Source organism: Cryptomeria japonica, unplaced genomic scaffold, assembly GCF_030272615.1.
Source record: "Cryptomeria japonica unplaced genomic scaffold, Sugi_1.0 HiC_scaffold_266, whole genome shotgun sequence".
In the NCBI taxonomy this organism is placed as follows: Eukaryota; Viridiplantae; Streptophyta; class Pinopsida; order Cupressales; family Cupressaceae; genus Cryptomeria; species Cryptomeria japonica.
In genome coordinates, this window is record NW_026729088.1 from 100,001 (window position 1) to 125,000 (window position 25,000).

General features: G+C 60.8%; 2 non-coding genes across 2 annotated transcripts; both read right to left on the bottom strand.

Annotated features, from left to right (window-relative positions):
• Positions 1-4,493: 4,493 nt before the first annotated feature.
• On the bottom strand, positions 4,494-4,612 carry LOC131869813 (5S ribosomal RNA). Its single transcript, XR_009368184.1, has one exon. It is a non-coding gene; the product is annotated as a 5S ribosomal RNA (ribosomal RNA).
• A 7,804-nt stretch (positions 4,613-12,416) lies between these two features.
• On the bottom strand, positions 12,417-12,535 carry LOC131869814 (5S ribosomal RNA). The gene has a single exon (XR_009368185.1). It is a non-coding gene; the product is annotated as a 5S ribosomal RNA (ribosomal RNA).
• Between the last annotated feature and the right edge of the window lie 12,465 nt (positions 12,536-25,000).

The following is a 25,000-nucleotide window of genomic DNA, read 5'->3' on the forward strand; positions in this document are numbered from 1 at the left end:
TCGCATTGGGGCTTCCCAGGCCCGGTTGTTGGGTGCGCACCCACCCTGGCGTGCACGAAATCGGAAGTTGGGTTAATTGCCCGGTTTGCCTCGGGTGCGCACCTTCGCCAGGGCGGGCTCAAGATGGCACCCGCGTTCCGTTTTTTTCACTATCTTTCAAAACGGAAATTTTAAAATCTCGTTTTTTTTTTTTTTTTTTTGCCTTTTCTGGAAATTAGTGAAGGCAGCGCATCAAAGGTGCGCAATGCTGGTGCGAACCCGGGAGCGCTCCGATGTGTGCTCCAAGGTGCGGCGTGCACGAAGTCCGAGCCCGGTTTGCCCCGGGTGCGCACCTCGCGTGCACCTTCGCCGGGGTGAGCACCTTGGTGTGCAGACCTTGGTTGGGTTGCGCGCCCTGGTGCGCACCAAGGAGCGCTCTGAAGTGTGCTCCAAGGTGCGGCGTGCACGAAGTCGGAGCCCGGTTTGCCCCGGGTGTGCACCTCGGGTGCGCACCTCGCGTGCACCTTCGCTGCGGTGGGCACCTTGGCTGGGTTGCGCGCCTTGGTGGGCACCATGCAGTGCACGAAGTCGGAGCCCGGATTGCCCCGGGCGCGCACCTCCGCCAGGGTGGGCACCTTGGTGCGCACAACTTGCCTGGGCTGCGCACCAGGAAGGGCTCAAGATGGCACCCGCGTTCCGTTTTTTTCACTATCTTTCAGAACGGAAATTTTAAAATCTCGTTTTTTTTTGCCTTTTCTGGAAATTAGTGAAGGCAGCGCATCAAAGGTGCGCAACGCTGGTGCGAACCTGGGAGCGCTCCGATGTGTGCTCCAAGGTGTGGCGTGCACGAAGTCGGACCCCGGTTTGCCCCGGGTGCGCACCTCGCGTGCACCTTGGTGCGCACACCTTGGCTGGGTTGCGCGCCCTGGTGGGCACCATGGTGCGCACCAAGGAGCGCTCCGAAGTGTGCTCCAAGGTGCGGCGTGCACGAAGTCGGAGCCCGGTTTGCCCCGGGTGCGCACCTCGCGTGCACCTTCGCCGCGGTGGGCACCATGGCGTGCACGAAGTCGGAGCCCGGTTTGCCCCGGGTGCGCACCTCGCGTGCACCTTCGCCGGGGTGGGCACCTTGGTGTGCAGACCTTGGCTGGGTTGCGCGCCCTGGTGGGCACCATGGTGCGCACCAAGGAGCGCTCCGAAGTGTGCTCCAAGGTGCGGCCTGCACGAAGTCGGAGCCCGGTTTGCCCCGGGTGTGCACCTCGGGTGGGCACCTTGGTGCGCATGCCTTGCCTGGGCTGCGCACCAGGGCGGGCTCAAGATGGCACCCGCGTTCCTTTTTTTTCACTATCTTTCAAAACGGAAATTTTAAAATCTCATTTTTTTTTGCCTTTTTCTGGAAATTAGTGAAGGCAGCGCATCAAAGGTGCGCACCTCGCTGCCCACCACGGTGCGCAACGCCGGTGGGCACCCGGGAGTGCTTCGAAGTGTGCTCCAAGGTGCTGCGTGCACGTTGTCGGAGCCCGGTTTGCCCCGGGTGCGCACCTCGCGTGCACCTTCGTCGGGGTGGGCACCTTGGCTGGGTTTGCCCCGGCTGCGCTCCGAAGCGGGGTTATTGGAGCGCCGCCTCTTTTTTTGTCGGAGCGTTTGGTGGGGTTTCTCGCATTGGCTCTTCCGAGGCCCGGTTGCCACCCTGGCGCGCACGAAGTCGGAAGTAGGGTTAATTGCCCGGGTGCGCACCTTTGCCAGGGTGGGCACCTTACCTGGGCTGCGCACCAGGGCGGGCTCAAGATGGCACGCGCGTTCCGTTTTTTTCACTATCTTTCAAAACGGAAATTTTAAAATCTCCTTTTTTTTTTGCCTTTTCTGGAAATTAGTGAAGGCAGCGCATCAAAGGTGCGCACCTCGCTGCCCACCTTGGTGTGCTCTGAGGTGCGCACCCGGGAGCGCTACGAAGTGTGCTCCAAGGTGCGGCGTGCACGTTGTCGGAGCCCGGTTTGCCCCGGGTGCGCACCTCGCCTGCACCTTGGCCGGGGTGGGCACCTTGGCTGGGTTTGCCCAGGGTGCGCTCCGAAGCAGGGTTACTGGAGCGCCCCCTCTTTTTTTGTCAGAGCGTTTGGTGGGGTTTCTCGCATTGGCTCTTCCCAGGCCCGGTTGTTGGGTGCGCTCCCACCCTGGCGCGCGCGAAGTTGGAAGTTGGGTTAATTGCCCGGGCGCGCACCTTCGCCAGGGTGGGCACCTTGGTGCGCACACCTTGGCTGGGCTGCGCACCAGGGCGGGCTCAAGATGGCACCAGCATTCCCTTTTTCTCACTATCTTTCAAAACGGAAATTTTAAAATCTCGTTTTTTTTTTGCCTTTTATGGAAATTAGTGAAGGCATCGCATCAAAGGTGCGCACCTCGCTGCCCACCTTGGTGTGCTCCGAGGTGCCCACCACGGTGCGCAACGCCGGTGCGAACCCGGGAGCGCCCCGATGTGTGCTCCAAGGTGCGGCGTGCACGAAGTCGGACCCCGGTTTGCCCCGGGTGCGCACCTCGCGTGCACCTTGGTGCGCACACCTTGGCTGGGTTGCGCGGCCTGGTGGGCACCATGGTGCGCACCAAGGAGCGCTCCGAAGTGTGCTCCAAGGTGCGGCGTGCACGAAGTCGGAGCCCGGTTTGCCCCGGGTACGCACCTCGCGTGCACCTTCGCCGGGGTGGGCACCTCGGCTGGGTTGCGCGCCCTGGTGCGCACCAAGGAGCGCTCCGAAGTGTGCTCCAAGGTGCGGCGTGCACGAAGTCGGAGCCCGGTTTGCCCCGGGTGCGCACCTTCGCCGCGGTGCGCACCATGGCGTGCACGAAGTCGGAGCCCGGTTTGCCCCGGGTGCGCACCTCGCGTGCACCTTCGGCGGGGTTGCCCGCCCTGGTGGGCACCATGGTGCGCACCAAGGAGCGCTCCGAAGTGTGCTCCAAGGTGCGGCGTGCACGAAGTCGGAGCCCGGTTTGCCCCGGGTGCGCACCTCGCGTGCACCTTCGGCGGGGTTGCGCGCCCTGGTGGGCACCATGGTGCGCACCAAGGAGCGCTCCGAAGTGTGCTCCAAGGTGCGGCGTGCACGAAGTCGGAGCCCGGTTTGCCCCGGGTGCGCACCTCGCGTGCACCTTCGCCGCGGTGGGCACCATGGCGTGCACGAAGTCGGAGCCCGGTTTGCCCCGGGTGCGCACCTCGCGTGCACCTTCGCCGGGGTGGGCACCTCGGCTGGGTTGCGCGCCCTGGTGCGCACCAAGGAGCGCTCCGAAGTGTGCTCCAAGGTGCGGCGTGCACGAAGTCGGAGCCCGGTTTGCCCCGGGTGCGCACCTCGCGTGCACCTTCGCCAGGGTGGGCACCTCGGTGTGCTCCGAGGTGCGAACCCGAGAGCGCTCCGAGGTGCCCACGAAGTCGAAAGTCGGGTTAATTGCATTGTTTTCCCCGGGTGCGCTCCGAGGTGCGCAACATCGGCGCGCACCAAGGAGGGCTCCGAAGTGTGCTCCAAGGTGCGCACGATGGCGTGCACCTCTGGTGCGCACGATTCGGAGCTCGGTTTGACCGGGGTGCGCACACCTTGGCTGGGTTGCGCACCTTTTGTGCGCTCCAAGGTGCGCACGAAGTCGGAGCTCGGTTTGCCCCGGGTGCGCACCTTCGCCAGGGTGCGCACCTTGATGCGCACGCCTTGGCTGGGCTGCGCACCTTGGTGGGCGCCATGGTGCGCACCTTTCGTGCGCTCCAAGGTGCGCACGAAGTCGGAGCTCGGTTTGCCCCGGGTGCGCACCTTGGTGGGCGCCATGGTGCACTCCGAGGTGCCCAAGATTGGTGCGCATCAAGGAGCGCTCCGAAGTGCGCTCCAAGGTGCGCGCGAAGTCGAAAGTTGGGTTAATTGTCCGGTTTGCCTCGGGTGCGCACCTTGCGTGCACCTTCGCCAGGGTGGGCGCCTTGGTGCGCACACCTTGGCTGGGCTGCGCACACCTTGGCACCCGCGTTTCCTTCATTTTAAATTTTTTTTTTTTACAATCTCTCAAGTGGGAAATTCTATAATCTCAACTTTTTTTGCCTTTTCAGGAAACTTTTGAATGGAGCGCATCATTGGTGCGCTCCGAAGTGTGCTCCAAAGCTCTCTCCAGCTGCGTGCACCTGCCCCGGCCGCGCACCCGGCCCCGCCCAGCTTCGCTCACCTGTCCCGGGCGTCTGGTGCGGAACCTTAGAGTAAGAAACATCACCGTGCACCTTGGCCAACGTGCGCGACTCGACCGAGCGCGCACTGGCCGAGGTGCACACCGATTTCACCTGGGTGCGCGCGCAGCACCTCGGGCGCACCGGGGTGCGCGCACAACGCCCGGGTTGCACCGTGGCCTGTGTGCTCGGGGCGCCTCGGGTGCGCGCTCGGTGTCGCCCCCGCGCGCGCGGTAGTGCGGGCAGCGCACCCCGGCCCGGCCCGGCCCCGACGAGAACGCAAACGGGCAAAAGGTTTATTCAAATAGCATTGCGACGCCCGGCGAAAAACTAAAAAAGGGTGCAACACCGGGACTTCCCGGGAGGTCACCCATCCCAGTACTACTCCGGCCCAAGCGCGCTTAACTGCGGAGTTCTGATGGGATCCGGTGCACTAACGCTGGTATGATCGCACCCGTTATGAGCTTGTCGCAGTGTGTACTTAGCAAACCGCGACCCACGTGCGAATCCACCCCGGCCACCCACCCCCGTCGAGGTGCACACCCTCCCTCGCGAAGTGCGCCCCGTTCGCCAAGTGTGAGCCCTGCCCGGGTGCGCGCACCTTGCTAGGGCGTCGGGTGTGCACCCGGCCCGGCCTACGTGCGTGCACCTGGAGGGGGCGTCGTGTGCGTGCAGTGTCCCGTCTGCAACGCGGTGCCCACACACCACCTCGGGCGCAACGACCTGCGCTCACATGTGGGCCGAGTGCACCTTGGTGCATGTTCGGGGCGCCTCGGGTGCACGCTCGATCTTGCCCCGGTGCACCAAGGCGCTCGGTTTGCCCCGGGTGCGCACTTGGTGCAAGGTGGGCACCCAAAATAGGGATCAAGCACCAAAACACAAGTTTCGGGATGCAAAATGGGACCCAAGGACCACAAATGCGTTCCAAGACCCATGATGGGTCCACGAGAACAAAAATGTGTTCCGAGACTTAATAAACAAATATTGGGTTTTAGGAGAAGAAACATGCTCTGATGCCCAAAACGAGAATCGACCCCGAAAAGGCCACAGGCCAAAAGTGGGATGCGAGACAAAAAAAAATGGGACCCGAGGACCAAAATTGGGTTCCCAGGTCGAAGACAGGGCAACCGGACAAGAAACGACCTCTAAGGCTCGAAATGAGTCCCGGCGACTAAAACTTGACAAGAAGCACCCATCAGGCACCCAACTCGACACCCATGGGATGCCGACCCACCCGGGCTTCCACCTAGCACACCTTGGCACCCACCCACCCTCGCACCCAACCTCGCACCCAACTTAGCACCTTTGAACCCACATTGGCACTCACCCTGACCCTGGCACCTTGGAACCCACATTGGCACTCACCTTGACCCTGGCACCCACCTTTGCACTCACCTTGGGACCCACCCTGGCTCCCACCTCGGCACCCACCCAGACACCCACCTTGGTTCCTTGGCACCCACCTTGGATCCTTGGCACCCACCCCGACACCCACCTTGGCACGCAACTTGGCTACTTGCCACCCATCTTGGCTCCTTGACGCCCACCCCGACAACCACCCCGTGACCTACCCTGGCTAGGGTTGGTGCACACCCACCCTGGTGCCCACCTTGGCACCCACCCTATGACCCACCTTGGCACGCACCTTAGTACCCACCCCGTTACCCACCCTAGGACCCACCCCGTGACCCACCTTGGCCAGGGTGGGTGCCTTGGTGCGCACAACTTGCCTGGGCTGCACACCAGGGCGGGCTCAAGATGGCACCCGCGTTCCGTTTTTTTCACTATCTTTCAAAACGGAAATTTTAAAATCTCATTTTTTTCTTTTTTTTGCCTTTTCTGGAAATTAGTGAAGGCAGCGCATCAAAGGTGCGCAATGCTGGTGCGAACCCGGGAGCGCTCCGATGTGTGCTCCAAGGTGCGGCGTGCACGAAGTCCGAGCCCGGTTTGCCCCGGGTGCGCACCTCGCGTGCACCTTCGCCGGGGTGAGCACCTTGGCTGGGTTGCGCGCCCTGGTGCGTACCAAGGAGCGCTCTGAAGTGTGCTCCAAGGTGCGGCGTGCACGAAGTCGGAGCCCGGTTTGCCCCGGGTGTGCACCTCGGGTGCGCACCTCGCGTGCACCTTCGCTGCGGTGGGCACCTTGGCTGGGTTGCGCGCCTTGGTGGGCACCATGCAGTGCACGAAGTCGGAGCCCGGTTTGCCCCGGGCGCGCACCTCCGCCAGGGTGGGCACCTTGGTGCGCACAACTTGCCTGGGCTGCGCACCAGGAAGGGCTCAAGATGGCACCCGCGTTCCGTTTTTTTCACTATCTTTCAGAACGGAAATTTTAAAATATCGTTTTTTTTTGCCTTTTCTGGAAATTAGTGAAGGCAGCGCATCAAAGGTGCGCAACGCTGGTGCGAACCTGGGAGCGCTCCGATGTGTGCTCCAAGGTGCGGCGTGCACAAAGTCGGAGCCCGGTTTGCCCCGGGTGCGCCCTGGTGGGCACCATGGTGCGCACCAAGGAGCGCTCCGAAGTGTGCTCCAAGGTGCGGCCTGCACGAAGTCGGAGCCCGGTTTGCCCCGGGTGTGCACCTCGGGTGGGCACCTTGGTGCGCATGCCTTGCCTGGGCTGCGCACCAGGGCGGGCTCAAGATGGCACCCGCGTTCCTTTTTTTTCACTATCTTTCAAAACGGAAATTTTAAAATCTCATTTTTTTTTGCCTTTTTCTGGAAATTAGTGAAGGCAGCGCATCAAAGGTGCGCACCTCGCTGCCCACCACGGTGCGCAACGCCGGTGGGCACCCGGGAGTGCTTCGAAGTGTGCTCCAAGGTGTTGCGTGCACGTTGTCGGAGCCCGGTTTGCCCCGGGTGCGCACCTCGCGTGCACCTTCGTCGGGGTGGGCACCTTGGCTTGGTTTGCCCCGGCTGCGCTCCGAAGCGGGGTTATTGGAGCGCCGCCTCTTTTTTTGTCGGAGCGTTTGGTGGGGTTTCTCGCATTGGCTCTTCCGAGGCCCGGTTGCCACCCTGGCGCGCACGAAGTCGGAAGTAGGGTTAATTGCCCGGGTGCGCACCTTTGCCAGGGTGGCACCTTACCTGGGCTGCGCACCAGGGCGGGCTCAAGATGGCACGCGCGTTCCGTTTTTTTCACTATCTTTCAAAACGGAAATTTTAAAATCTCCTTTTTTTTTTGCCTTTTCTGGAAATTAGTGAAGGCAGCGCATCAAAGGTGCGCACCTCGCTGCCCACCTTGGTGTGCTCTGAGGTGCGCACCCGGGAGCGCTACGAAGTGTGCTCCAAGGTGCGGCGTGCACGTTGTCGGAGCCCGGTTTGCCCCGGGTGCGCACCTCGCCTGCACCTTGGCCGGGGTGGGCACCTTGGCTGGGTTTGCCCAGGGTGCGCTCCGAAGCGGGGTTACTGGAGCGCCCCCTCTTTTTTTGTCAGAGAGTTTGGTGGGGTTTCTCGCATTGGCTCTTCCCAGGCCCGGTTGTTGGGTGCGCTCCCACCCTGGCGCGCGCGAAGTTGGAAGTTGGGTTAATTGCCCGGGCGCGCACCTTCGCCAGGGTGGGCACCTTGGTGCGCAAACCTTGGCTGGGCTGCGCACCAGGGCGGGCTCAAGATGGCACCAGCATTCCCTTTTTCTCACTATCTTTCAAAACGGAAATTTTAAAATCTCGTTTTTTTTTTGCCTTTTATGGAAATTAGTGAAGGCATCGCATCAAAGGTGCGCACCTCGCTGCCCACCTTGGTGTGCTCCGAGGTGCCCACCACGGTGCGCAACGCCGGTGCGAACCCGGGAGCGCCCCGATGTGTGCTCCAAGGTGCGGCGTGCACGAAGTCGGACCCCGGTTTGCCCCGGGTGCGCACCTCGCGTGCACCTTGGTGCGCACACCTTGGCTGGGTTGCGCGGCCTGGTGGGCACCATGGTGCGCACCAAGGAGCGCTCCGAAGTGTGCTCCAAGGTGCGGCGTGCACGAAGTCGGAGCCCGGTTTGCCCCGGGTGCGCACCTTCGCCGCGGTGGGCACCATGGCGTGCACGAAGTCGGAGCCCGGTTTGCCCCGGGTGCGCACCTCGCGTGCACCTTCGCCGGGGTGGGCACCTCGGCTGGGTTGCGCGCCCTGGTGCGCACCAAGGAGCGCTCTGAAGTGTGCTCCAAGGTGCGGCGTGCACGAAGTCGGAGCCCGGTTTGCCCCGGGTGTGCACCTCGCGTGCACCTTCGCTGCGGTGGGCACCTTGGCTGGGTTGCGCGCCTTGGTGGGCACCATGCAGTGCACGAAGTCGGAGCCCGGTTTGCCCCGGGCGCGCACCTCCGCCAGGGTGGGCACCTTGGTGCGCACAACTTGCCTGGGCTGCGCACCAGGAAGGGCTCAAGATGGCACCCGCGTTCCGTTTTTTTCACTATCTTTCAGAACGGAAATTTTAAAATATCGTTTTTTTTTGCCTTTTCTGGAAATTAGTGAAGGCAGCGCATCAAAGGTGCGCAACGCTGGTGCGAACCTGGGAGCGCTCCGATGTGTGCTCCAAGGTGCGGCGTGCACGAAGTCGGACCCCGGTTTGCCCCGGGTGCGCACCTCGCGTGCACCTTGGTGCGCACACCTTGGCTGGGTTGCGCGCCCTGGTGGGCACCATGGTGCGCACCAAGGAGCGCTCCGAAGTGTGCTCCAAGGTGCGGCGTGCACGAAGTCGGAGCCCGGTTTGCCCCGGGTGCGCACCTCGCGTGCACCTTCGCCGCGGTGGGCACCATGGCGTGCACGAAGTCGGAGCCCGGTTTGCCCCGGGTGCGCACCTCGCGTGCACCTTCGCCGGGGTGGGCACCTTGGTGTGCAGACCTTGGCTGGGTTGCGCGCCCTGGTGGGCACCATGGTGCGCACCAAGGAGCGCTCCGAAGTGTGCTCCAAGGTGCGGCCTGCACGAAGTCGGAGCCCGGTTTGCCCCGGGTGTGCACCTCGGGTGGGCACCTTGGTGCGCATGCCTTGCCTGGGCTGCGCACCAGGGCGGGCTCAAGATGGCACCCGCGTTCCTTTTTTTTCACTATCTTTCAAAACGGAAATTTTAAAATCTCATTTTTTTTTGCCTTTTTCTGGAAATTAGTGAAGGCAGCGCATCAAAGGTGCGCACCTCGCTGCCCACCACGGTGCGCAACGCCGGTGGGCACCCGGGAGTGCTTCGAAGTGTGCTCCAAGGTGCTGCGTGCACGTTGTCGGAGCCCGGTTTGCCCCGGGTGCGCACCTCGCGTGCACCTTCGTCGGGGTGGGCACCTTGGCTGGGTTTGCCCCGGCTGCGCTCCGAAGCGGGGTTATTGGAGCGCCGCCTCTTTTTTTGTCGGAGCGTTTGGTGGGGTTTCTCGCATTGGCTCTTCCGAGGCCCGGTTGCCACCCTGGCGCGCACGAAGTCGGAAGTAGGGTTAATTGCCCGGGTGCGCACCTTTGCCAGGGTGGGCACCTTACCTGGGCTGCGCACCAGGGCGGGCTCAAGATGGCACGCGCGTTCCGTTTTTTTCACTATCTTTCAAAACGGAAATTTTAAAATCTCCTTTTTTTTTTGCCTTTTCTGGAAATTAGTGAAGGCAGCGCATCAAAGGTGCGCACCTCGCTGCCCACCTTGGTGTGCTCTGAGGTGCGCACCCGGGAGCGCTACGAAGTGTGCTCCAAGGTGCGGCGTGCACGTTGTCGGAGCCCGGTTTGCCCCGGGTGCGCACCTCGCCTGCACCTTGGCCGGGGTGGGCACCTTGGCTGGGTTTGCCCAGGGTGCGCTCCGAAGCGGGGTTACTGGAGCGCCCCCTCTTTTTTTGTCAGAGCGTTTGGTGGGGTTTCTCGCATTGGCTCTTCCCAGGCCCGGTTGTTGGGTGCGCTCCCACCCTGGCGCGCGCGAAGTTGGAAGTTGGGTTAATTGCCCGGGCGCGCACCTTCGCCAGGGTGGGCACCTTGGTGCGCACACCTTGGCTGGGCTGCGCACCAGGGCGGGCTCAAGATGGCACCAGCATTCCCTTTTTCTCACTATCTTTCAAAACGGAAATTTTAAAATCTCGTTTTTTTTTTGCCTTTTATGGAAATTAGTGAAGGCATCGCATCAAAGGTGCGCACCTCGCTGCCCACCTTGGTGTGCTCCGAGGTGCCCACCACGGTGCGCAACGCCGGTGCGAACCCGGGAGCGCCCCGATGTGTGCTCCAAGGTGCGGCGTGCACGAAGTCGGACCCCGGTTTGCCCCGGGTGCGCACCTCGCGTGCACCTTGGTGCGCACACCTTGGCTGGGTTGCGCGGCCTGGTGGGCACCATGGTGCGCACCAAGGAGCGCTCCGAAGTGTGCTCCAAGGTGCGGCGTGCACGAAGTCGGAGCCCGGTTTGCCCCGGGTACGCACCTCGCGTGCACCTTCGCCGGGGTGGGCACCTCGGCTGGGTTGCGCGCCCTGGTGCGCACCAAGGAGCGCTCCGAAGTGTGCTCCAAGGTGCGGCGTGCACGAAGTCGGAGCCCGGTTTGCCCCGGGTGCGCACCTTCGCCGCGGTGCGCACCATGGCGTGCACGAAGTCGGAGCCCGGTTTGCCCCGGGTGCGCACCTCGCGTGCACCTTCGGCGGGGTTGCGCGCCCTGGTGGGCACCATGGTGCGCACCAAGGAGCGCTCCGAAGTGTGCTCCAAGGTGCGGCGTGCACGAAGTCGGAGCCCGGTTTGCCCCGGGTGCGCACCTCGCGTGCACCTTCGGCGGGGTTGCGCGCCCTGGTGGGCACCATGGTGCGCACCAAGGAGCGCTCCGAAGTGTGCTCCAAGGTGCGGCGTGCACGAAGTCGGAGCCCGGTTTGCCCCGGGTGCGCACCTCGCGTGCACCTTCGCCGCGGTGGGCACCATGGCGTGCACGAAGTCGGAGCCCGGTTTGCCCCGGGTGCGCACCTCGCGTGCACCTTCGCCGGGGTGGGCACCTCGGCTGGGTTGCGCGCCCTGGTGCGCACCAAGGAGCGCTCCGAAGTGTGCTCCAAGGTGCGGCGTGCACGAAGTCGGAGCCCGGTTTGCCCCGGGTGCGCACCTCGCGTGCACCTTCGCCAGGGTGGGCACCTCGGTGCGCACACCTTCTCAATGTTTTCTTGCCTTTTCTGGAAATTGGTGAAGGCAGCGCATCAAAGGTGCGCACCTCGGTGTGCTCCGAGGTGCGAACCCGAGAGCGCTCCGAGGTGCCCACGAAGTCGAAAGTCGGGTTAATTGCATTGTTTTCCCCGGGTGCGCTCCGAGGTGCGCAACATCGGCGCGCACCAAGGAGGGCTCCGAAGTGTGCTCCAAGGTGCGCACGATGGCGTGCACCTCTGGTGCGCACGATTCGGAGCTCAGTTTGACCGGGGTGCGCACACCTTGGCTGGGTTGCGCACCTTTTGTGCGCTCCAAGGTGCGCACGAAGTCGGAGCTCGGTTTGCCCCGGGTGCGCACCTTCGCCAGGGTGCGCACCTTGATGCGCACGCCTTGGCTGGGCTGCGCACCTTGGTGGGCGCCATGGTGCGCACCTTTCGTGCGCTCCAAGGTGCGCACGAAGTCGGAGCTCGGTTTGCCCCGGGTGCGCACCTTGGTGGGCGCCATGGTGCACTCCGAGGTGCCCAAGATTGGTGCGCACCAAGGAGCGCTCCGAAGTGCGCTCCAAGGTGCGCGCGAAGTCGAAAGTTGGGTTAATTGTCCGGTTTGCCTCGGGTGCGCACCTTGCGTGCACCTTCGCCAGGGTGGGCGCCTTGGTGCGCACACCTTGGCTGGGCTGCGCACACCTTGGCACCCGCGTTTCCTTCATTTTAAATTTTTTTTTTTTACAATCTCTCAAGTGGGAAATTCTATAATCTCAACTTTTTTTGCCTTTTCAGGAAACTTTTGAATGGAGCGCATCATTGGTGCGCTCCGAAGTGTGCTCCAAAGCTCTCTCCAGCTGCGTGCACCTGCCCCGGCCGCGCACCCGGCCCCGCCCAGCTTCGCTCACCTGTCCCGGGCGTCTGGTGCGGAACCTTAGAGTAAGAAACATCACCGTGCACCTTGGCCAACGTGCGCGACTCGACCGAGCGCGCACTGGCCGAGGTGCACACCGATTTCACCTGGGTGCGCGCGCAGCACCTCGGGCGCACCGGGGTGCGCGCACAACGCCCGGGTTGCACCGTGGCCTGTGTGCTCGGGGCGCCTCGGGTGCGCGCTCGGTGTCGCCCCCGCGCGCGCGGTAGTGCGGGCAGCGCACCCCGGCCCGGCCCGGCCCCGACGAGAACGCAAACGGGCAAAAGGTTTATTCAAATAGCATTGCGACGCCCGGCGAAAAACTAAAAAAGGGTGCAACACCGGGACTTCCCGGGAGGTCACCCATCCCAGTACTACTCCGGCCCAAGCGCGCTTAACTGCGGAGTTCTGATGGGATCCGGTGCACTAACGCTGGTATGATCGCACCCGTTATGAGCTTGTCGCAGTGTGTACTTAGCAAACCGCGACCCACGTGCGAATCCACCCCGGCCACCCACCCCCGTCGAGGTGCACACCCTCCCTCGCGAAGTGCGCCCCGTTCGCCAAGTGTGAGCCCTGCCCGGGTGCGCGCACCTTGCTAGGGCGTCGGGTGTGCACCCGGCCCGGCCTACGTGCGTGCACCTGGAGGGGGCGTCGTGTGCGTGCAGTGTCCCGTCTGCAACGCGGTGCCCACACACCACCTCGGGCGCAACGACCTGCGCTCACATGTGGGCCGAGTGCACCTTGGTGCATGTTCGGGGCGCCTCGGGTGCACGCTCGATCTTGCCCCGGTGCACCAAGGCGCTCGGTTTGCCCCGGGTGCGCACTTGGTGCAAGGTGGGCACCCAAAATAGGGATCAAGCACCAAAACACAAGTTTCGGGATGCAAAATGGGACCCAAGGACCACAAATGCGTTCCAAGACCCATGATGGGTCCACGAGAACAAAAATGTGTTCCGAGACTTAATAAACAAATATTGGGTTTTAGGAGAAGAAACATGCTCTGATGCCCAAAACGAGAATCGACCCCGAAAAGGCCACAGGCCAAAAGTGGGATGCGAGACAAAAAAAAATGGGACCCGAGGACCAAAATTGGGTTCCCAGGTCGAAGACAGGGCAACCGGACAAGAAACGACCTCTAAGGCTCGAAATGAGTCCCGACGACTAAAACTTGACAAGAAGCACCCATCAGGCACCCAACTCGACACCCATGGGATGCCGACCCACCCGGGCTTCCACCTAGCACACCTTGGCACCCACCCACCCTCGCACCCAACCTCGCACCCAACTTAGCACCTTTGAACCCACATTGGCACTCACCCTGACCCTGGCACCTTGGAACCCACATTGGCACTCACCTTGACCCTGGCACCCACCTTTGCACTCACCTTGGGACCCACCCTGGCTCCCACCTCGGCACCCACCCAGACACCCACCTTGGTTCCTTGGCACCCACCTTGGATCCTTGGCACCCACCCCGACACCCACCTTGGCACGCAACTTGGCTACTTGCCACCCACCTTGGCTCCTTGACGCCCACCCCGACAACCACCCCGTGACCTACCCTGGCTAGGGTTGGTGCACACCCACCCTGGTGCCCACCTTGGCACCCACCCTATGACCCACCTTGGCACGCACCTTAGTACCCACCCCGTTACCCACCCTAGGACCCACCCCGTGACCCACCTTGGCCAGGGTGGGTGCACCCACCCTGGTGCCCACCTTGGCACCCACCCATCCTAGCACCCAGCCTGTGACCGGGCTTGGAACCCAACCTTGCACCCGCACCCGTCTTGGCCAGTGTGGGTGCGCACCCATCCTGGCACCCACGTTGTGACACACCCTTTAACCCACGCACCCTAGCACCCACGTTGGCACCCACCTTGGAACCCAACCTAGCAACTTGGCACCCACCCCGTGACCCACCTTGGCATCCACCATAGCAGTCGCCGACTTGGCACCCACCTCGGCACCCACCTTGACACTTGTGGACCCACCTTGCCACTCACCCTAGCATCGACCCATCCTAGCACCCACCCTGGCACCTTTGCACCCTAGCACTCACCCATCCTAGCACCTAACCTGTGACCCACCTTGACACTCACCCTCGCACCCACCTTGGAACCCAACCTAGCACCCACCCACCCTGACACCAACCCTAGCACCTACCCACCCTTGCACCCACCCTGTGACCCATCTTGGCACCCACCCATCCTACCACTCAACCTATCACCCACCTTCTCACCCACCTTGGCATCCACCTTAGCACCCACCCACACTGGCACCTTGGCACCCACCTCGGGCAAGGTGGGTGCACACCCACCCTGGCACCCAATTTAGAACCCACCGAGCATGTTACCCACCTTGGCACCCACATTGCAGCCCACCCTAGTACCCACCCTATGACCCACATTGGCATCCACACCCTAGCACCCAGGCACCTCGACACCCGCCTTGACACCCACCCTAGCACTGAACCTGTGACCCACCTTGGAACTCACCCTAGAACCCACCCACCCTGTGAACCACCTTGGCATCCACCTTAGCACCCACCCACCTTGGCACCCACTCTAGCACTCACCCATCCTAACACCCAACTTGTTACCCACCTTGGCACCCGCCCTCGCGTCCACCTTGAAACCCACCCTAGCACCCACCCACGCAGGAGCCCACCTTGGCACCCAACCTAACACCCACGCATCCTGGCACCCAACTTGTGACCCACCTTGGAACCCACCCTAGTACCCACCTTTGAACCCACTATATCACCAACCCACCTTGGCACCCACCCTATGACCCTCTTTGGAATCCACCCTAGCACGCACCCACCCTGGCACCCACCATGGAGCGCACCCTAGCACCCACCCACCTCGGCACGCACCTCAACACCCACCTTGGTGTGCGCACTGCGCCAACCTCTCAAAGACCCTATGTGGTGCGCTCCAAAGTGTACACCTTTGGTGCGCTCCAAGGTGCGCACCTTTGGTGCACACCGAGGTGCACACCAAAGTGTGCACCGAGGTGAGCACCAAAGTGCACTCCAGGGTGCACACCAAGGCGTGCACCTTTGGTGCGGTCAATGCAAACGAATTCGGAAGTTGGGGTCGATGTCCTAATCGCTGCTGCAGACTACACGTATGAGAATCGGACAAATAGCTTTATATAGGGGAGGTGTTGCGTTTGATGGGTCGACTCCCCTGGTTGTGTGCACTGCACCAACTTCAAAGACCCTGTCTTGTTTAAGAAGTCAAAAGTTGGGGTGGATGTCCTAATCATTGCTGCAGTCTACGCATGTATGAGAATCAGACAAATAGCTTATATAGGGGAGGTGTTGCATTCGGTGGGTTGACTCCCCTGGTTGTGCGCACTGCGCCAACCTCAAAGACCCCGCATAGCAGAAGAAGTCGGAAGTCGGATTTTGGTGAGCACCAAGGCGTGCACCTTTGGTGCGGTCAACGCAGACGAATTCAGAAGTTGGGGTGGATGTCCTAATCGTTGTTGCAGGCTACACATGTATGAGAATCAGACAAATAGCTTATATAGGGGAGGTGTTGGGTTTGATGGGTCAACTCCCTTGGTTGTGCGCATTACGCCAACCTCAAAGACCTTGTTTTCGTTAAGAAGTCAAAAGTTGGGGTCAATGTCCTAATGGCTCCTGCAGGCTACACATGTATGAGAATCGGACAAATAGCTTATATAGGGGAGGTGTTGGGTTTGATGGGTCGACTCCCCTGGTTGTGCGCATTACGTCAACCTCAAAGACCTTGTTTTCGTTAAGAAGTCAAAAGTTGGGGTCGATGTCCTAATTGCTCCTGTAGACTACACATGTATGAGAATCAGACAAATAGCTTATATAGGGGAGGTGTTGGGTTTGATGGGTTGACTCCCCTAGTTGTTCGCATTACACCAACCTCAAAGACCTTGTTTTCGTTTAGAAGCCGAAAGTTGGGGTCGATGTCCTAATTGCTCCTGCAGGCTACGCATGTATGAGAATCAGACAAATAGCTTATATAGGGGAGGTGTTGGGTTTGATGGGTCGACTCCCCTGGTTGTGCGCATTGCGCCAACCTCAAAGACCCTGCATTGCGGATGAAGTCGAAAGTCAGAGTTTGGTGTGCTACAAGGTGTGGTCGAAGGTGCTCACCTAGGTGTGCACCTTTGGAGCACAGGAAAAGTGCCCTCCAAAAGTGCGCACCTTTGGAGTGCACAAAAGTGCCCTCCAAAAGTGCGCACCTTTGGAGCGCAGAAAAGTGCCCTCCAAAAAGTGCCCTCCAAAAGTGCGCACCTTTGGAGCGCAGAAAAGTGCCCTCCAAAAAGTGCCCTCCAAAAGTGCGCACCTTTGGAGCGCAGAAAAGTGCCCTCCAAAAAGTGCCCTCCAAAAGTGCGCACCTTTGGAGCGCAGAAAAGTGCCCTCCAAAAAGTGCCCTCCAAAAGTGCGCACCTTTGGAGCGCAGAAAAGTGCCCTCCAAAAAGTGCCCTCCAAAAGTGCGCACCTTTGGAGCGCAGAAAAGTGCCCTCCAAAAAGTGCCCTCCAAAAGTGCGCACCTTTGGAGCGCAGAAAAGTGCCCTCCAAAAAGTGCCCTCCAAAAGTGCGCACCTTTGGAGCGCAGAAAAGTGCCCTCCAAAAAGTGCCCTCCAAAAGTGCGCACCTTTGGAGCGCAGAAAAGTGCCCTCCAAAAAGTGCCCTCCAAAAGTGCGCACCTTTGGAGCGCAGAAAAGTGCCCTCCAAAAAGTGCCCTCCAAAAGTGCGCACCTTTGGAGCGCAGAAAAGTGCCCTCCAAAAAGTGCCCTCCAAAAGTGCGCACTTTTGGTGCGCACCAAGGCGCTGGTTCGGTCGTTGCAGGCGAGTTCGGAAGTTGGGGTCGATGTCCTGAGCGGAGGTGCAAACTACACAGGTGTCGGAATCGGACAAATAGCTTATATAGGGGAGGTGTATGCTTCGATGGGTCGACTCCCCAGGTTGAGCGCACCGCGCCAACCTCAAAGACCCTACGGTATGGATGAAGTCGGAAGTTGGGTCCGATGACCGATTCGATTAGTAGGTATGCTCATGAGGTCGGAATTTGGGTCCGATGACCTGCCATGTGCAGGAAGGCGAATGTTGACACTGTGCGTTGCAAGGTGCACACCAAGGCGCTGGTGCGGTCTTTTTAGTCGAGTTCGGAAGTTGGGGTCGATGTCCTGATCGGAGGTGCAAGCTACACAGGTGTGGGAATCGGACAAATAGCTTATATAGGGGAGGTGTATGCTTCGTTGGGTCGACTCCCCGGGTTGAGCGCACCGCGCCAACCTCAAAGACCCTACGGTATGGATGAAGTCGGAAGTTGGGTCCGATGACCGATTCGATATGTAGGCATACTCGCGAGGTCGGAATTTGGGTCCGATGACCTGCCACGTGCAGGAAGGCGAATGTTGGCACTGTGCGTTGCAAGGTGCGCACCAAGGCGCTGGTTCGGTCGTTGGAGGCGAGTTCGGAAGTTGGGGTCGATGTCTTGATCGGAGGTGCAAACTACACAGGTGTGGGAATCGGACAAATAGCTTATATAGGGGAGGTGTATGCTTCGTTGGGTCGACTCCCCGGGTTGAGCGCACCGCGCCAACCTCAAAGACCCTACGGTATGGATGAAGTCGGAAGTTGGGTCCGATGACCGATTCGATATGTAGGCATACTCGCGAGGTCGGAATTTGGGTCCGATGACCTGCCATGTGCAGGAAGGCGAATGTTGGGACTGTGCGTCGCAAGGTGCGCACCAAGGCGCTGGTGCCGTCGTTGCAGTCGAGTTCGGAAGTTGGGGTCGATGTCCTGGTCAGAGGTGCAAACTACACAGGTGTGGGAATCGGACAAATAGCTTATATAGGGGAGGTGTATGCTTCGATGGGTCGACTCCCTGGGTTGAGCGCACCGCGCCAACCTCAAAGACCCTACAGTATGGATGAAGTCGGAAGTTGGGTCCGATGACCGATTCGATACGTAGGCATATTGGCGAGGTCTGAATTTGTGTCCGATGACCTGCCATGCGCAGGAAGGCGGAATTTGGGTCCGATGACCGAGTTGATGGCGTGCCATGCGCAGAAAGGCGGAATTTGGGTCCGATGACCGAGTTGATGTTGATGGCCCGCCATGCACAGGAAGGCGGAATTTGGGTCCGATGACCGATTTGAAGGCGTGCCATACGCAAAAAGGCGGAGTTTGGGTCCGATGACCGAGTTGATATTGATGGCCCGCCATGCGCAGGAAGGCGGAATTTGGGTCCGATGACCTGACATACGCATGGAGTCCGACTCGGGGGCCGATGTTCGATTCGATGACTTGCATTGTGGGTAAAGTCGGAAGTTGTGGTCTTTGACCCGATTCGATGACCAGACTTCGGCTGCTTGAGAATCGGACAAATAACTTATATAGGGGAGGTAGTGTTCTCGAGCATCCTCCCCCCGTGCCCGTTTATGTCGATTGATGCTGGTGCTCGACTGGTTGGAGCGCTCGGATGCAAAAATCTTGCACCAGGATTTATCGATTGTGATGGACACGGCAAGTCTCCTGATTGCTATGCAGGAGCTCATCGTGAATCTCTATGCGGCCTTGGTATGGACTCGACCTGCGGAATGGTTCGGCAATGGTAGTCGCTCCAACACGTCCTTGCAATGGCCACAGAGGTGATTCGACTAGAGCTCCAGTCTAGCTTTTGGGTTGCTTGGCGGACTGGTATAGCCGCGATCGAGTTCCGGCCATGAACGTTTTAGATAGCTCTTGGGCTTTCTGGGACGGAAGTCGGAAGTTTGGGCTGTTGTCCGATTTGATGACCATTCTTCGGATGTGTGAGAATCGGACAAATAACTTATATAGGGGACTGTGTTGTCTCACGCAGCCCCCTCCGTGCCCCTCTATCTCGACCGATGTTGGTGCTTGAAAGGGTTGGGATCGCTCGGATTTATAAACGTGCACCACCATTTGTCGAGTGTGAGGGACGCGGCAGGTCTCCTAAATGCTATGCGGGCGCTCTCTGAGAATCTCTATCCGGCCTCGACACAGACTAGTCTTGCTGAATGGTTTGGCACTGGTAGTCGATCCAACACGTCGTTGTTGTGGCCGCCTAGGCGATTCGATTCGAGCCCCCGTCTAGCTTTTGGGTTGCTTGGCGGATTTTGCCCTATCCGCAAGTGAGCTCGGTCCCTAAACGTTCGAGAAACCCGATTGCTATGCGCCGACTCTCTTTCTTGCGAGCCTCCATCTAGCTTTTGGGTCTCTACGGAACGGAAGTCGGAATCTGGGACCGTTGTTTGATTCGACGAGGCAGACTACGGTTGTGCGAGAATCGGACAAATAACTTATATAGGGGAGGTGTTGACTGGAGCATTCTCCCCCGTGCCCCTCTAACTCGACCAATGCTGGCGCTCGAACGGTGGTAGCGCTCGGATTTTCATTGAGCGCCAGCATTGGTCGATTTAGAGGGGCATGCGAGATTCCCGAATGCTATGCGAGGGCTCTAACGGAAATGTCTATTGGTTTCGGTATGGATGCAATTGCGAGTGGTTCGGCAAAGGTAGTCGTTCCGATGCGTCCATGTCGTGGCCAAATCGATAATTCGATTTGAGCCCTCGTATAGCATTTGGGTCTCTCGATGTGATTCCGCATTCCAGTCCCTTTGGGCACTGCTTGAGCCGCATCCCAGGGGGTTCCCTTCCCAATAATCTGCCTCGCAACCCGATTGCTATGCGGTGAGGCTCCTCGGCCGCCTCGGAACTATCTGTGTATCAGACGCATCGCGGGATAAGGGGTTGGCAACGGTAGTCGCCCCAAGCGCGTCCGATGCTTGGACCATTCCGAGGCGGCCCTGAAGCCTCTTCCGTCTAGCCGTTGGGTCCTTCTCGCCGCATCCCTCGCCTCGCACCCCGATTGCTATGCGGTGAGGCTCCTCGGCCGCCTCGGAACTATCTGTGTATCGGACGCGTCGCGGGATAAGGGGTTGTCACTGGTAGTCGCCCCAAGCGCGTCCGATGCTTGGACCATTCCGAGGCGGCCCTGAAGCCTCTTCCGTCTAGCCGTTGGGTCCTTCTCGCCGCATCCCTCGCCTCGCACCCCGATTGCTATGCGGTGAGGCTCCTCGGCCGCCTCGGAACTATCTGTGTATCGGACGCGTCGCGGGATAAGGGGTTGTCACTGGTAGTCGCCCCAAGCGCGTCCGATGCTTGGACCATTCCGAGGCGGCCCTGAAGCCTCTTCCGTCTAGCCGTTGGGTCCTTCTCGCCGCATCCCTCGCCTCGCACCCCAATTGCTATGCGGTGAGGCTCCTCGGCCGCCTCGGAACTATCTGTGTATCGGACGCGTCGCGGGATAAGGGGTTGTCATTGGTAGTCGCCCCAAGCGCGTCCGATGCTTGGACCATTCCGAGGCGGCCCTGAAGCCTCTTCCGTCTAGCCGTTGGGTCCTTCTCGCCGCATCCCTCGCCTCGCACCCCGATTGCTATGCGGTGAGGCTCCTCGGCCGCCTCGGAACTATCTGTGTATCGGACGCGTCGCGGGATAAGGGGTTGTCACTGGTAGTCGCCCCAAGCGCGTCCGATGCTTGGACCATTCCGAGGCGGCCCTGAAGCCTCTTCCGTCTAGCCGTTGGGTCCTTCTCGCCGCATCCCTCGCCTCGCACCCCGATTGCTATGCGGTGAGGCTCCTCGGCCGCCTCGGAACTATCTGTGTATCGGACGCGTCGCGGGATAAGGGGTTGTCACTGGTAGTCGCCCCAAGCGCGTTCGATGCTTGGACCATTCCGAGGCGGCCCTGAAGCCTCTTCCGTCTAGCCGTTGGGTCCTTCTCGCCGCATCCCTCGCCTCGCACCCCGATTGCTATGCGGTGAGGCTCCTCGGCCGCCTTGGAACTATCTGTGTATCGGACGCGTCGCGGGATAAGGGGTTGTCACTGGTAGTCGCCCCAAGCGCGTCCGATGCTTGGACCATTCCGAGGCGGACCCGAAGCCTCTTCCGTCTAGCCGTTGGGTCCTTCTCGCCGCATCCTTCGCCTCGCACCCCGATTGCTATGCGGTGAGGCTCCTCGGCCGCCTCGGAACTATCTGTGTATCGGACGCGTCGCGGGATAAGGGGTTGTCACTGGTAGTCGCCCCAAGCGCGTCCGATGCTTGGACCATTCCGAGGCGGACCCGAAGCCTCTTCCGTCTAGCCGTTGGGTCCTTCTCGCCGCATCCCTCGCCTCGCACCCCGATTGCTATGCGGTGAGGCTCCTCGGCCGCCTTGGAACTATCTGTGTATCGGACGCGTCGCGGGATAAGGGGTTGTCACTGGTAGTCGCCCCAAGCGCGTCCGATGCTTGGACCATTCCGAGGCGGACCCGAAGCCTCTTCCGTCTAGCCGTTGGGTCCTTCTCGCCGCATCCCTCGCCTCGCACCCCGATTGCTATGCGGTGAGGCTCCTCGGCCGCCTTGGAACTATCTGTGTATCGGACGCGTCGCGGGATAAGGGGTTGTCACTGGTAGTCGCCCCAAGCGCGTCCGATGCTTGGACCATTCCGAGGCGGACCCGAAGCCTCTTCCGTCTAGCCGTTGGGTCCTTCTCGCCGCATCCCTCGCCTCGCACCCCGATTGCTATGCGGTGAGGCTCCTCGGCCGCCTTGGAACTATCTGTGTATCGGACGCGTCGCGGGATAAGGGGTTGTCACTGGTAGTCGCCCCAAGCGCGTCCGATGCTTGGACCATTCCGAGGCGGCCCCGAAGCCTCTTCCGTGTAGCCGTTGGGTCCTTCTCGCCGCATCCCTCGCCTCGCACCCCGATTGCTATGCGGTGAGGCTCCTCGGCCGCCTTGGAACTATCTGTGTATCGGACGCGTCGCGGGATAAGGGGTTGTCACTGGTAGTCGCCCCAAGCGCGTCCGATGCTTGGACCATTCCGAGGCGGCCCCGAAGCCTCTTCCGTGTAGCCGTTGGGTCCTTCTCGCCGCATCCCTCGCCTCGCACCCCGATTGCTATGCGGTGAGGCTCCTCGGCCGCCTTGGAACTATCTGTGTATCGGACGCGTCGCGGGATAAGGGGTTGTCACTGGTAGTCGCCCCAAGCGCGTCCGATGCTTGGACCATTCCGAGGCGGACCTGAAGCCTCTTCCCTCTAGCCGTTGGGGCTTTCTCGCCGCATCCCTCGCCTCGCACCCTGATTGCTATGCTGTGAGGCTCCTCGGCCGCCTTGGAACTATCTGTGTATCGGACGCATCGCGGGATAAGGGGTTGGCAGTGGTAGTCGCCCCAAGCGCATCCGATGCTTGGACCATTCCGAGGCGGCCCTGCAGCCTCTTCCGTCTAGCCGTTGGGGCCATCTCGCCGCATCCCCCACCTCGCACCACGATTGCTATGCGGTGAGGCTCCTTGGCCGCCTCGGAACTATCTGTGTATCGGACGCATCGCGGGATAAGGGGTTGTCACTGGTAGTCGCCCCAAGCGCGTCCGATGCTTGGACTATTCCGAGGCGGCCCTGCAGCCTCTTCCGTCTAGCCGTTGGGGCCATCTCGCTGCATCCCCCACCTCCTCGGCCGCCTCGGAACTATCTGTGTATCGGACGCATCGCGGGATAAGGGGTTGGCAGTGGTAGTCGCCCCAAGCGCGTCCGATGCTTGGACTATTCCGAGGCAGCCCTGCAGCCTCTTCCGTCTAGCCTTTGGGGCCATCTCGCCGCATCCCTCGCCTCGCACCCCGATTGCTATGCGGTGAGGCTCCTCGGCCGCCTGGGAACTATCTTCGTATCGGACGCATCGCGGGATAAGGGGTTGTCACTGGTAGTCGCCCCAAGCGCGTCCGATGCTTGGACTATTCCGAGGCGGCCCTGTGGCCTCTTCCGTCTAGCCGTTGGGGCCATCTCGCCGCATCCCCCACCTCGCACCCCGATTGCTATGCGGTGAGGCTCTTCGGCCGCCTTGGAACTATCTTCGTATCGGACGCATCGCGGGATAAGGGGTTGTCACTGGTAGTGGCCCCAAGCGCGTCCGATGCTTGGACTATTCCGAGGCGGCCCTGCAGCCTCTTCCGTCTAGCCGTTGGGGCCATCTCGCCGCATCCCCCACCTCGCACCCCGATTGCTATGCGGTGAGGCTCCTCGGCCGCCTTGGAACTATCTTCGTATCGGACGCATCGCGGGATAAGGGGTTGTCACTGGTAGTCGCCCCAAGCGCGTCCGATGCTTGGACTATTCCGACGCGGCCCTGTGGCCTCTTCCGTCTAGCCGTTGGGGCCATCTCGCCGCATCCCCCACCTCGCACCCCGATTGCTATGCGGTGAGGCTCCTCGGCCGCCTTGGAACCATCTTCGTATCGGACGCATCGCGGGATAGGGGGCTGTCACTGGTAGTCGCCCCAAGCGTGTCCGATGCTTGGACCATTCCTAGGCGGCCCTGAAGCCTCTTCCGTCTAGCCGTTGGGGCCTTCCCGCCCCATCCCTCGCCTCGCACCCCCGATTGCTATGCGGTGAGGCTCCTCGGCCGCCTTGGAACCATCTGTGTATCGGACGCATCGCGGGATAAGGGGTTGGCACTGGCAGTCGCCCCAAGCGCGTCCGATGCTTGGACCATTCCGAGGTGGCCCTGAAGCCTCTTCCGTCTAGCCGTTGGGGCCTTCCCGCCCCATCCCTCGCCTCGCACCCCGATTGATATGCGGTGAGGCTCCTCGGCCGCCTTGGAACTATCTGTGTATCGGACGCATCGCGGGATAAGGGGTTGGCACTGGTAGTCGTCCCAATCGCATCCGATGCTTGGACCATTCCGAGGCGGCCCTGCAGCCTCTTCCGTTTAGCCGTCGGGGCCTTCCCGCCGCATCCCTCGCCTCGCATCCCGATTCCTATGCAGTGAGTCTTCTCGGCCGCCGCGGAACTATACCTGTTATTGCTACTGCATCCTTCGGCTGGTAACCTCCTCTGCCGCCTTGGAACGTTCTCTTTGTCGGACGCGTCGCGGGATAAGGGGTTGGCACTGGTAGTCGCCCCAAGCGCGCCCGATGCATAGACCGCTCCGAGTCGACCTTGCTTTCAGCCTCTCACATGCATAGACCTCTCTGAGTCGACCCTGCAGCCTCTCACGTTTAGCCTTTGGAATCTCGCCTCACAACATGATTGCTATCCTTGATGCATCCCTTGCCTCGAGCCCTGATTGCTTTCTTGGCTGCATCCCTCCTCTCCTCACAGCCCGGTTGTCATCACTGCTTCATCCGTCGCTTCATGCATTCTGGCTGCTGGGCCCTTCCCACCGCACACCTCGATTGCTATCTCTTCTGCATCACACACCCCGATTGCTATCTCTGCTACATCCCTCGGCTCTCACTTCTGCATCCTTCGCCTCACACCTCGATTGCTATCAATGCTGCATCCGTAACCTCACACCCCGATTGCTATGCGGGGAGGCTCCTTGGCCGCCTTGGAAATTTCTGTGTGTCGGACGCACCGCGGGATAAGGGGTTGGCACTGGTAGTCGCCCCAAGTGCGCCCGATTCTTAGACCGCTTCGAGGTGACCTCGTAGCCTCTTTCGTCCAGGCTTCCTGCCTTCAACGCCCTTTTTACACCTCGATTTCTATGCGCGGGCTCGTTGGCGTCTATCACCTCTCTGCGAAGAGTGGCACGATGATTGTTGGGGTAAATCGTAGCAGTCCGATCTCTGGCCTTGGGCCATTGTGAGGGCTGATCGATTTCCTGTGCGCATCTCGTGTTCGCCCAGTAACAGACTCGACGACTTGTAATCGGTCTTGTTCCCGATTGTTCCTGGAGGTAGTCTTCGGAACTCTTGGATTTGACCTGTCACTCGAACTGTCCTCTTCCGAGGATGCTTGTGTGTGTGTGCTTGTGCCATTTCCTTGGCGGTATTAACGAGATATTAAAGAGCGGAGTGAGCGCCTCGCCCAGCTATGTTTGGGGCTCTCACTCCCTTACCCGGTGTGCGACCG